We start from the raw sequence: 14,292 nt of genomic DNA, 5'->3' as shown, positions 1-14,292 counted from the left end.
CTGTCTCTATAGCCTAAGAGATACAGAAATAAGCTTAGAAATTTATAAAAACCAGAACTGTTTTATATGTTTATGCATGTGTGTAATTTTAGATACTACACACATACATACACACACATATAATAATATATAATAAATTACATATATCATATATATATATATATATAGATAAATATATATATATTATATATATATATATATATATATAATAAATATATATATATATATAATATATATATATATATTATAATGTTTTTGTGTGTGTGTGTGTGTGTGTGTGTGTGTGTGTTGTGTTTGAAAGGAATATCATAAATACACCAAATTATGGAATGAAAACTGCAAGCAATATTTCTAGTAATTTTAACCTGCATGCTTAGAAAAGAAACAACGATCGCCTAATATCTATCGGAATTAGTATCATTTGAACCTAGTATTGATGAAATAACTGGCAATAGCTAGTTCCTAGCTATAACTAGTTATGGCTAGGAACGTGAAAATGGACTAGAAACAAGTCCAGTCTTCTCAGTTAAGCGATGAAGCTACTTAATCCGTAAATTAATCACCAGAGGGAATCCCCGAGTACATAAATACTGTCAACACGAATGGTTGTCGTTTTCTAGATGTTTTGTTAAGACGTGTATAATCGTACGCTTAAACACAAATACACACATATACATGGGCGAAAGCATCACGAGTTCTGTTGGCGGAGGTATACAAGTGATTATTCATCAGGTCGCGTATAGTATCAAGACTTGGCAGCAGAAGAATCCCGAAGATAATTTTACGGCACCAGATGCAAGCTTTAATATAGTTTAATATTTTAATTTACTAAAAGGCTGTATCTCTACAATGTAGCTGTTCTTGTACAATCATTTCCAATCGGAATGCATTTATTCTGCAATGTAAAGTTCTTGTTTGGTACGGCAAGCTTGTTACAGTCATGTCAAGTGAAACTGCATGAAATAGAGGGTTCTAAAGGGACTGCCATGCGCTTTCACAGTAAGCCAGTGTCTTGGACTATAATGGAAAAAAGTGGTCGGCGATGGAGGAGAGGGTTAATTAATTGAGATTGGAACAACGAAAGAAACATGACGGATTTAGAATATCCTGGCAGTGCTGTTTTCATAGAACATCCAGGCACTGCTGTTTTGTTTCTATGGTGTTTTTACGTTGCAAGGAACCAGTGGTTATTCAGCAACGGGACCAACGGCTTTACGTGACTTCCGAACCACGCCGAGAGTGAAGTTCCATCATCAGAAATTCACATCTCTCACTCCTCAATGGAATGGCCGTAGAATATCCTAGCAGTGCTGTTTTCACAGAAGATCTTGGCAGTGCTGTTTTCATAGAACATCCTGGCAGTGCTGTTTTCATAGAATATCCTGGCAGTGCTTTTTACATAGAATATCCTGGCATTGCTTTTTTCATAGAATATCCTGGCAGTGCTGTTTTCATAGAATAGTGCTTTTTTAATAGAATATCCTGGCAATGCTGGTGTTTTTTTATTGAATATCCTGGCAGTGCCGTTTCATAAAATATCGTGGCAGTGCCGTTTCATAGAATATCCTGGTAGTGCTGTTTTCATAAAATATCGTGGCAGTGCTGTTTTCATAGAATATCCTAGCGATGTTGTTTTCATTGAATATCATGGCGGTGATGTTTTCATAGAATATATTGGCGGTGATATTTTGATCAGCACACAACCAAATTTATAATGCACCATATATCCAGAGAGACGGTATATGGGATAAATCAAGAACAAAAGAAATAATGGGGTCAATGTATGCAGAAATTGATAAAATATCTCTAGCTGGAGAAAGGACTAATGAGGCCGTGTCTTTCGGATATTAGGAACAATAATATGAATACTGGTTCTCCTGAGTTAGGATTTGATAAAACACTGAAATAGACAAATCAATCAATGACTAGGCTGAAAAAAATTAGGAAAAGAAACATGCTGAATTTGTGTATGAAAGCAAGATTACACAATCGTTCTGTACGATCTATATTGCTTACGGACATAAATCATGTCATGAATTGAAGCCATATCGGAAAGGTTTCGTTCATTTGAGCAAAAGATATTTAAGACGAACGCTAGGAGTCAGATGGGGGAAATGATACCATGGGGCAAATCACGGAAGCACAATGGCAGATGAGACAGTGATAAAGGTTGTGGCGAGGTTGGGGGCGGGGGGGGGGGGGGGGGGGGGGTGGGGGGGGGGGGGGGGGGGAAGGGTGTGTGGAGATGATTTGAACATATTCGGCCTGGCCCACACAGGGGAGAATACTAGGTACGTACCAGCTTCACCTGAGCTCCTACGGGCACCAGAAGAGCTGAAAGACACAGACCTATCTAGATGAGAAATATGAACTAAGAGGCTGGAGACTTGTGAAAAGGAAGCACAGGAAAGATATGGGCGTAGGAATTTCACAGAGGCCCTTTACACCACACGACATTGATGGAGATGATGAAAATGATGAAAAGTGAATCCTTCGAATCTTCGTTTTTGCATTTTATGCTACATCGCCTATATGTAGCAGGACCCACTCAGACAGGTCAGACGGCACGCAGGTAGAGCACAAGGCGCGAGTGAGTGATGACGTCAACTGCACTCGTACATGCAGTCCTGTACACCAGTCTAACCCAAGCCATCCTCGTATGTACACCTTTTCATTGTGATCTTTTTCTACATAAGATACTTCCGTTTTCCAAGGGCAAAAGAACTTAAGCAACGATGGGTTTAGTGTTGTTGTTGCACTGAAAACATAAACGCTGATAATGCAGTGGTATGCTCTGTGCATTTTGCTTGCACTGACTACAAACATGACGTGAAGTCCAGACTCCTTGGAATCGACACTCCTAAGCGACAATGAACATTAAAGGATGCAATTTCAACTCTCCTTAAGCCTCAACGTAATTAAACTATAATGCAATACTATGTATTAGTGTGTGTGTGTGTGTGTGTTTGAGTTATGGCGAGGGAGCAGACAGGCGAGTTGTGGATCAGCTCCAGCTGTGGTCACTGAGCAGAGGTTAGCGTAAATCGGGTCTCTGTCCGTGTGACCTGTCTGAGAGGGTCCTGGTATGCAGACTGTTTTCAGACGTAGCGATTCGCCGAGAGGACAATTATTTGTTGAAATGCACTTGACAGATACCTTTCTGTTTGTACTGATCATAATGTGATGAAACTAATAATACATAGTATTTCTTCATTCTATTTTAGAAATAGCTATATTAGGTAATACTCCTGCTATTTTTAACAAAGAAGATTCTTATAGTTACGGCACCATAGAATTGGCGCACCCAGAACTGGGAGAGTGAGAAAACTTTATAATTTTTTTTATAGAGAGAGCCTAATGTCGCAATTCGTGACTTCCCTTTCAGTCTTTATTGCTCATTAAGGTTCAGATTAAAGATAGTCAGCAGATGACTCTCCCGCCAGGCATTGAGGAAATCAACGTTCTCTTGGAGAACGTGCAGTGGTTGCCTCCGTGCAGTTCTAGCAAACACATCTACTGAGCACTTACTCCCCATATCAGAATAATAATAGTATATCCAAGAGAATGGATAAAAATGCCCTGTGTCAGTATAGCCCTGAACTATACGGAGATATATTCTCCAATTTCAGATAGAAAATAGGTAGCTGATGGATACACAAGCTTCCAGAAGAAGAAAACTGACGCGGAATAACATTTTTAAATCATAAATAATTAATTTCAGTGCAGAAGTAGTTAATTCCATATGAATTAACCTGATCCTGTCATAAAATCTTGCGATACTTGGCTTACCTTCGGCTTCATGCTTTGTGTCTTAGCAGTACCCTATATATAATTTGATGCTGCAGGAAATGGAAACTAGTTATTGCTCGTATGGTTTCTGTATGTATGCCACAGGTTTCTCTTCGCTTGTTCCATCATTACTGCATGTTCTCTTACATGGGCGTCAACCAGCCTCCGTGATCTTTGCCAAGACTGCTCGAAGTGGTCAGTTTCTTTTCACAAATGCCAGCTCATATTTACGTCATCACTGGAAGATATGCAGTCTGGTCAGTCTTCCACAATTTAAGTAAATAAAGAGCTAGAGTTCGCGCGTTTTGTGCCAACACTGAGGACCTGGTGGGTGCTTCCAGTGACGTAACTAAGGAGGGGGCGGTCCACCTCGAGCGGCACTGGCCTGGAGGACAGCACTCTGGCATCTTTTGAGAAGGTCTGGTCTGGCACAATTCTAGATTTTCTAGCACATTTCGTCTGATCGGAACAGGGAACGGCGACTTATGGACTCTGCTGTTGGACAGTAAGCGATTTTTGACAACGGCAACACTGATTTCTTTCTCTTCTTGGGTCGCGCTCGCTCGTCTTTTCTCCTCCGGCGTTTAATTTCGCCATTTATTTCTTTTTTACATGGGAATGGGGCTGCACCTTCAGTCCCCCCCCCCCCCCCCCCCCCCCCCAGCCCCCGCCACTAACGTTAGTTACCCCAGTGGGTGCTTCCCGCCCAGAAGCATGGTCTAAGGATCACATTTTCAGGCCCCGGTACTAGTTTGTAACGTCTCACTCCACTGATGTTTACCAATCTTTCTGTAATGGATACGTTGCTGATTTTGGCATACTATACTGATACAAGATCATGACTTTGTCTGTGTGGTTTCCGCCATCCTGTTCAATTAATTTAATCGTCAGGGGAGCATAGGCCCCTTGAGCATCCATCCTTCATCCTTTGATTCTGTTTATTCTCTAAAAAGATAAGTTAGAATAAACAAACTGCTATCACAGGCAGCCCCGAACTGCCAGGGCCCCGGGAAAGTGGCACCCTTCCCCACCACCCCAACCCCATGCTTGGGCCCTGCCCAGGAGGACGTCTTCGTCCACATTCTGTCGAGGTACCATATACTGGAGTCTTACCTCCATTTGGCAGAACTCTTTTGTGCTCTTCGCTGCATAAGAATACCTACCACGGTTCTCCGGACAGCATTACCGAGTTCGATGCTTCAAACTTCTAGAGACAAAACAAGCTCCATTAATTTACTTTTTGTCTTGCCAACTCATACTATTGTACTATATGTATATCTAACTCATCCAACATGTTTTTATATTGACTATCATTTTGGATTTGGTTTTGGTTTTTCATATACATGTAATAATAATTCTATAATAATTTTTCTGCGGAAACTTGTTTTGCAATTAGTGGGCATCTATGCTTGTTTCATGTGCTTGCTATTTTTGAATAATAATAATAATAATAATAATAAAATAATAATAATAATAATAATAATAATAATAATAAAATAATAATAATAATAATAATAATAATAATAATAATAATAATAATAATAATAATAATAGATTTCTGTCTAATTTTCTGTGACAATGAGTAGCTGTCAAACAAAGACCGGAATGTTCCGGTTTCCTCGAACCAAAGAGGCTTTTGCGATATTGAGTGAAAATCCCGTAGAACTGCGAAAGAACGAGTATTTAAATTCTGTTTGAAATTTCTATGTTTAGTGAGATATCCGTCGTCACCAGGTTCTAATCCCTCTTGCGACCTATTGACCGTAAAAGTCGGCCAGGGTCATAATCACTTGTTCACTTAATGGGGCTACCAGGGGGTCTCCTCAACACCTTTCACGCAGATCTGATAAAAAAATTGATTAAGTACAGGAAAGTATAATTACGAGGACAACAACAATAAACTACGCCATGGTGATGATGACGTGTAAAAACTTCGCACAGTGGTCATAAGGCGTGAATATTTCTGTCCTATAATCTCATCGTTGAATGCAGCAATGCACTGTAAGAATGAAAAGTATGGTCACTATCTGTTCATTTTTTCATGATTAATTTTTACTTCTTTATGCATATGACAGCATAGAAGAGCATATACTTTGTTTGCGCCAATACAGGTCTGTTTAATTCATGACGAATAAAAAAGATATACATAAACACACACGTACACATACACACACACACACACACAAACATATATATATATGTATATATATATATATATATATATATATATATATATATATATATATATATATACTATCTGTGTGTGTGTGTGTGTGTGTGTGTGTGTGTATACACTTAGCCCAAGGCCACAGGAAAAATAAAAGGAGTACCGAGCGCTCTCGTGTTATTTCAACTCATTTTCGAGGTACAATGTCACGCGCTATTTAGCGACACATAATATATATATATATATATATATATATATATATATATATATATATATATATATATAGATATATAGAGAGAGAGAGAGAGAGAGAGAGAGAGAGAGAACGAGAGAGAGAGGTAGAGAGAGAGAGAGAGAGACGAGAGAGAGAGAGAGAGAGAGAGAGAGAGAGGTATTCACGTCATAAGTTCAATAATGCATAATATTTAGCTATAGCTTAGGCAATAGCTACAGTGTAATAAAACAAGAACAAATCATATTGTTAAAATTTGCATTCGTTTGCAATGTACACTGAAGTGGTATAGAGTTATCTATTTAGTGAATTAGCATATAAGTATCAAGTATTCATTTCTTTGATGACATATTAGGAACAATAACAATATACGAAACGATGAAAATTCACGGATCCAAATCAAATCATTGGTTTTCTGGAGCATGGTGTTGGCGTTAGAAAAAAAATGGCATACCGACAACTGAAATCAAATAATTACCCTGGAAGGGGTAATAACCAGACTATTCAACACACATACTTATAAAGACATGCGGGGAGACTAGAAAACTCTTTTTAGGGGACGAAAGCAAACGTTAATGAACAAATTCTCTTTCCCGAATGGCTCAGCCAGCGCGGGAGTCGATGCATTTTGCTTAAGAAGGAGAGAGAGAGAGAGAGAGAGAGAGAGAGAGAGAGAGAGAGAGAGAGGTGAATCTAGAATTGCCCGACACCGCAAGATTGCCCTTATCACGTAACAGGGAATTTGGTGGCCGAGAAGAGAACAAGGAGGCGGTCTGGGGTTGGAGAGAAGGGCCATTGGGGAGGCCACTCAGGAGGATACTGGAGGAATATAAGGAGCGAGGAAAGAGAGGAGTGAACGATGAGATGTGGGGGAAAGGTGTTAAAGCAGGAAGAGATATTCATGTCCACAGTGCTGGAGATGATGAACAGAAGGTTGCATGTACAGGGAGGTGGAAAAAGGATAAAAAATTGAAAGAGAGAAATGAAACAATAACTTCTTTGTCACTCTCGACTGAGCCGGTTAGGAGAGAGAGAGAGAGAGAGAGAGAGAGAGAGAGAGAGAGAGAGAGAGAGAGAGAGAGACTTTCATCTGAAAAGTCTTGTCACTTCCAAATTATTTGTTTGGTTGGCCCTTTTGCAACGTTCTCAGTATAAAAGACCAGAAATTCTATATCACCATTTGCCTGTTTGTGCGTCAAGCTAGCAGAGAATGAGATATAGATCATACACACATAGGTACTTACTATGCACACATACACATATATTCAGTTATATTCCACATAGGAAAATGAAAATGGTATGTCTCAGAAAAGGCCCAACAGTTTCGCCCTCCAATGGACCTCTTCTTGGAGCGTTTAGTAAGGAAGTATTACTGCGCTGTTTTTCTCTTATAAACGCTCCAAGAAGAGGCACTGGAGGACGAAACTGTTGGGCATTTTCTGAGACATACCATTTTCATTTTCCAATTGGGCAATACAAAACTGAATTACCATATTCGTTCGTGACCCTAAGAAGTTATTCCCGGTACTACATATGCACACATCTATTACAATACTATATATTATATATATGTATATATACATACACACACACACACACACACACATACACACACACACACACACACACACATATATATATATATATATATATATATATATATATATTAATATATATATATATAATAATCACTATTGACGAGGAGTGCATATTATTAAAATTCTATGGACATTCATACTTTACATTACTCTTACTAATACTTAACTTTCTAAACTATTCCCTACCATTGTTAGCTAGCTAACTGCCCTCACTCTTCTTTCACCCATCTTACCTATCAGGAAAAAAAAATCGGATGCGTTCTTTACTTAATGGCTCAAACAAGTTATATTTCTACATATCCCTAAAAATCACTATTTAATTTCCCCAGTAATTTTTCATCATCTAAACAGCAAGTCTAGAGATTTCATCGTATCCAAAAACTCTCAACGAAACCTGGACAATGAAAATCAGGCACGGGACGAACAGCCGATGGAATCCACGCACATTATTCGCTTCCATAGAATCGACGTTTGAACCTGTGGCCTAGAGAGATTCAAACAGCACTATGTTATGCACAAGAAGGCTTCCAGAGACATGTGAGGCTCAGAGTCAAAGGACGCGGTATTTGGGAGATGGGGACATCCAATCCAGAATTAGCAGGACAGAAGTATTACTGCCCTGTTTTTTTCCCACATAGGAAATGTGAAAAATGTTTCTTTGATTTGATCTTAAGAAGGAAGTATGTGAACTGATATTTTCTTTGTTGAACGTAGGAGGTGGCAATGCGTGAGGCCCTCTATCATTTTGTTGCTGACATTAAGCACCGTGAGAAATTATGGTTGCGCTGCTCTCTCTGAGAATGAAATTTGATTTTGCTTTTCAAAGGAAAGGTGAGAGGTGAGCTGCACACAGGCTTCTGGTTAAAAGACGAGGTATAAGACATAAAGCTCTATTTCTATCGTTTTTGTTGAAAAGGGGAAATGCTCAGGTACATTTTCTAGTTAATTTTCATGAAAAGTAAGAAGACTAGAATATGAAAAAAACGAAGATGAGACAAAATTTGGAAAATATAACGTCAATAAAAATTTACAAGAATAAAAATATAAATACGCAAAATGGAAAATATAACAGATATTTATAAGAAATGGAGTAAAACAGGCGCAGACATAATCAGGTAAAAAAATATTCAGTGATAAACCTCGTGGGATTTTTTTTCACGGACCAATCAATCATTATATGCGATAGATCATTGAACTAAATCATTGGAACTGATTGAATTATCATTCAATAAAAAGCTCTTTGTAAAGAGTTCTCGTTATCCGGTGATATTTTCTAAATAATCCAGTGACAAATGGGTGTCCGAGCTTTTGTATTACAATTATTTTTTATTACGATTACTATCAAAAGGATGCCATCAAACATGGTGGAATCCTCAAGTGATCTTGTAATTACTTCTGGATGATCAAGGTTTTTACGGTACCTACTGTAGTTTGTTATTCCTGAATTTGTGATAGTTAAAAGTAGTTTATTCCCATAGTCTGTTCATGTTACACCCACAAAAATCTCTGTAGGATGAACACTTCATTCTATATATTATGAGCGTGATGGCATGCGCTATGCTGCACTGGAACCCGGCGCTGCTGCCCGTCATGTCTCCCCTACCCTCCCGATCCCCTATCTACCCCGCGCTCACCTGGGAGCGGACAAACAGTTTTTGTAGGAGGAGGGTGGAGGTGTCATCTCTCCCCTACCCTCCCAATCCCCTTCCTACCTCGCCCCCAACCGGGCCGGACAAACAAGAAAGAACTGCTTGGATTATTATTATTGTTATTATTAATTAAAACGGTCAAGAAGGTCACAGCTGCATAGATGTCAGTGCATATTAGCTTTCGCCAGCCAGACCAGTTGGCCTTTCGAGCCTCACGAAGAAAATGTCATAAAGCAAAACTTGTAATCTGTTACCTAAGCAAAACGGAACTGAGAAGTCAATTATAACGTTTAGGAGGCATTTGGTCTCTTACCATTAATGATATGTGCACGCATTCTTCAGTCTAGGTGGAAAATAGTTTTGACGGCTTTGTAAACCTTCACAGAGCAGAGGGCCCTTATGTGGTGAAAATGAAAAGCTCATCCCCAACAGGGCAAAATAAGGATGGAACATGATGATGCTACGTTTACCTGTCCAGTGAAACTGCTCTTAAGAAGCAATGGACTGCACGACGTCGTTACCTGGCTCACGTCGGCCTTTTCGTTTATCTGAGTTTATCTGAGTAGTACTCGTCAGGAATTGTGAACAGCAGCGTAATTCTGTTTCGCAGTTTTTTCTAATAAATGGCATAGAGGCTTACGGCATTGCAGTACCATGAAGACTGGTCTCAAATGGCATCTTTCGTTCTGATTGTTAGTGAAATCTACTCACCTCCAATTTGTTGGTGAAACTCATTAGGTCACCTCAGGAGATCTCTGATCAAGTTATCATCAAAACTTTGATTAATTTATCGGTAAAAATTTGATGAAGTCACTGGAAGAACTTTCATCGTTATCAGCGCAGGAACGATCAAGTTCTCGAAAGACCTTTCATTAGATTATCCCAGAAACTTTGGTCAAGTTGTCGGCAGAACATTGATCATGCCATGTGAGTAACTTAACTCATTATGCGTAGAGCTTGGACGAAGTTTTCGGTAAAATAACTAACAAGTCATCGAAAGATCATAATTGAATTTCTCTGAACTCAACCAAATAATCAGCAAAATATATTTTCTTGACTCTACCCGGGTATAAAGTAACTCCAATAACCTGACAGTCTTTCAAGGACGGATTATAATTGCTAATAATGAACTCGACGCAAAAGTATCCGTGACAGAACCAGGGTGGTGCATTTTAATCGAGAAATACATTGCAAAATTAAATAAAGGCCGTATACCATGGACTAACGCGCTCTGAATACGAGGCTCGGTTAATTAAAAAAATATTTAAACGAACCTTTCAGCAGATATAGGAAGCATTTCTCTCGTTTGATTTGCTCTCGGAAGCAATACAGGATATTTTCCTGAATGAAATTTTAAGATTAACCTTGGTTAATTGTTATAACTGATTATGATTATATATCAATTCTGATGGCTATTCATAAGATCACTATAAAGATTAATATTCAAATCTGCCATGCCCATACTGTTTTATAATCATGACGAACAATTATATTTATAATCTCTCAACGCTATTGTGACGAATTAACATTCATTTTTAATAGTTATTAGGATGATAATAATTAACCCTCATTCCGATAAATAAAGGGTAAGGTTATGGTTATTTAATAAACGGGCGATATTGATAATGAATATGAATATTCACGATAATCTATATTATTCACGATCGTATCGTGACTGTGAAAATGAAGCTCATATCGCTCATGACAAATCGTCCCTTCGATTCAGTCAGCGGCTCAATAAGCATAAATTTCTGTAACTTTGGGCTAATATAATAATGTATGCTTATGGTAGCACGGAATCAGGCTAAAATAATATATGGATTTATTGGCAGAGATTACGCTCATTGTCAACAGAAAAACAGAAATACACATACACACACATATATATACATAGTGATAGGGGGCACAAGAAAACACTCCAGGTAATATATTCACAGGAAGAATCTAAGTGTACTTATAATTGTTTTTATCTTTTCTTATACATAGCTGTGAGGATGTACTGCTGTAGATAATTATGAAACATTGGCTATAAAATAAGGATAAAAGCCTGTGATGTGTTTTCGTCAATCTTCCTCTGGATGTATACAGAGATATATATATGTAAATATCATATATATATATAGATATTATATATAATATATAAAAGAATATAATATCTCGGTATACATCTGTATATATATATATATATATATATATATATATATATATATATATATATATATACATATATAATATATATATATATATATATATATATATATATGATATTCTATTTTTCACCCTGAACATGGACTTAAATGGTATTGGAAGTGTCACTATTCATCTCAGCAACCTCGAAAACTATGAATTAGACACTACTATCTGTCGTTTTAGGTTATTTTTACATGTCACCCCCTTCCCACCTCTTCTCATCCCCCTTCCTATCGAGGCTAAACTTGGACTGCAAGAGCATCAGAAGTGTCACTAGTCATCTCAGTGACCTCAAAAACTATGGATTAGGCACTGATATCTGTCAATTTTAGTTATTTTTATGTCACCTCCTTCCCATGCCATCTCAACCCTTCCTATCAGGGCTGAACTTGGACTTAAAGGGCATTGGGATTGTCACTATTCATCTCAGCAACCTCACAAACTATGAAATAGACACTACTATCAGTCATTTTCGTTTATTTTTATGTCTCCACTTCCCTCCCATTTTCACTACCCTTCCTATCAGGGCTGAACTTGGATTTAAAGGGCATTGGGAGTGTCACTATTCATCTCAACGACCTTGAAAACTATGGATTAAACAATAATATCTGTCATTTTCAGTTATTTTTACATTTCACCCCCTTCCCACCCCTATCTCACCCCACTCCCTATTGGGGCTGAATTTTTGGACTTAAAGGAAATCAGGAATGTCATTATTTATCTCAGCAACCTCAAAAACTATGGATTAAACACTATCATCTGTTGTTTTGGGTTATTTCTACATTTCATCCTCTTCCCACACACCCCCGCAATATTCTTTTCCAGATGGTAAGTCATATGCATACTAAGTTTGGTTGAAATTCCTCAATGCATTTCAAAGTGTATATGGCACATACAAACTTACATAGTACATCCATTTACATATATGTGTATTATTAATATATATATATATTTATATATATATATATATGATTATTATAGTATAATAATGCACAGGGTGCAACAAGAGTTTATGCAAATATTTTTGAAAATAAGGAAAGTCATCCTGAGCAGAAAATGCTCTTTAAACATATACATTTTAAGGCTTTGTTTGCTGGTGAGGTGAATTTTAGAAATATCATTGACGCTAGTCTCGGCCAAGTAAAATGGAGTACGAGATGTTGGAGTAGTCAGGGATATAGGGAGAAGTGTTGACTAGGTGCATTATGCAACTGGATTGCTGGTCTTTTAATTATGATTTTTTTCTTGCAGGTTGTTGAAAAATGTAACATTATATTCCCATCAATTTGTAATCTAATTTTAATGAATAGTTTTAAATATAAAAAATGGAGAGTAAATGTTGCTTGGCAACATTTATTTGTGGTTTTGAATTCCAGCGCATTCTGTCTAGCCGCCTCGTCACGGAATTGTTGAATTAAATGTCAGGAATTAGGCTTACGCCTCTGCTGAATGAGTGATAGTCACTGCACTTGGAATAATGTCAGCTTTTTTACCTCTTTCTATTACTGCACGACTAGGCTACCTTTGACAGGAACAAAAGAAAAAAGGAAATTTTTAATAATGTTCCCATTCTTTTTCATCAGACAGCGACGAAAGTATTTTCACATGTACACTTTTTCCTACGAATGGTGTATGATGAATACTTTCGATGGAGAAGGAGAGACTTGATAATGTTTTAAAACTTTGATTGGTGTGTAATGAATGGAGGGGGGATTCCATTGGGTTTGCTTTTCTTTTCTTTATTTGTGTCCAGTGAATACCACTGATGAAGGAAGTTTCAATGATCCATGCATTTTTTTCCTTTTGTTCAGTATCTAAGGAATACATTTGATTTGGAGGTATTTTATTCACATTTGCCTAATCCCCGAGTTCTCCCCCCCCCCCTTTTTTTTTACAACATAAAGGGGCATCGGAAGTGTCACTATTCATCTCAGCGACCTCCAAAAGTATGGATCAGATACCAATATCTGTCGTTTTTCGGTTATTTTTTACATGTCACCCCCTTCCCACCCCCATACCCTTTGGTGCCGCTGATATCTTACCCCACAGTATTCTTTCCCAGATAGTAAGTCATATGTATACTAAGTTTGGCTGAAATTGCTTCATGCGTTTCAGAGTTGCGCTGGAACATACACGTACACACACACACATGCACTTACATTTTGATATACAAATAATATATATACACTATATATAGAATCTAGTGGTTACTTTTAGCCAATTTTGTATGTAATTGTAATGGCCACAACAGTCTCTTAACTCCTCGAATTCTTCACACTTTTCTGATACACTTGATGCTATTGCAAAGCTTTAGAACCAAATGCAAAAAATATGAAGTAATTCTCATTTCCGATAGCGAGTTTGATTCACGCTACCGGACATTTGAATTACTTCTTATTTCTTGCATTTGGATCTAACGCTTTACATGCAGTGACAAGTGTATCCAAAGTGTGAAGAATTCGAGAAGTTAAGAGGTTAATACATACACACACACACACACACACATACACACACACACACAGACACACATATATGTATAATATAATTATAATATATATTATATATCTATATATATATAGTATATAGATATATATATATAATATATATATATATATATATATTATATATATATATATATATAATATATATATATATATATATATATGA

General features: G+C 37.4%; 1 protein-coding gene across 10 annotated transcripts in view; it reads right to left on the bottom strand.

Moving 5' to 3' along the window:
- LOC135220554 (zinc finger protein 385B-like) overlaps positions 1–14,292 on the bottom strand; it is a 657,479-nt gene that overhangs the window by 164,374 nt on the left and 478,813 nt on the right. The gene's annotated exons all lie outside the window — the stretch shown is intronic.

This window comes from Macrobrachium nipponense, chromosome 2 (assembly GCF_015104395.2).
Source record: "Macrobrachium nipponense isolate FS-2020 chromosome 2, ASM1510439v2, whole genome shotgun sequence".
NCBI classification, from domain to species: Eukaryota; Metazoa; Arthropoda; class Malacostraca; order Decapoda; family Palaemonidae; genus Macrobrachium; species Macrobrachium nipponense.
The sequence above is the reverse complement of the archived record's forward strand: the minus strand, read 5'-3'. Positions and strand labels throughout refer to the sequence as shown.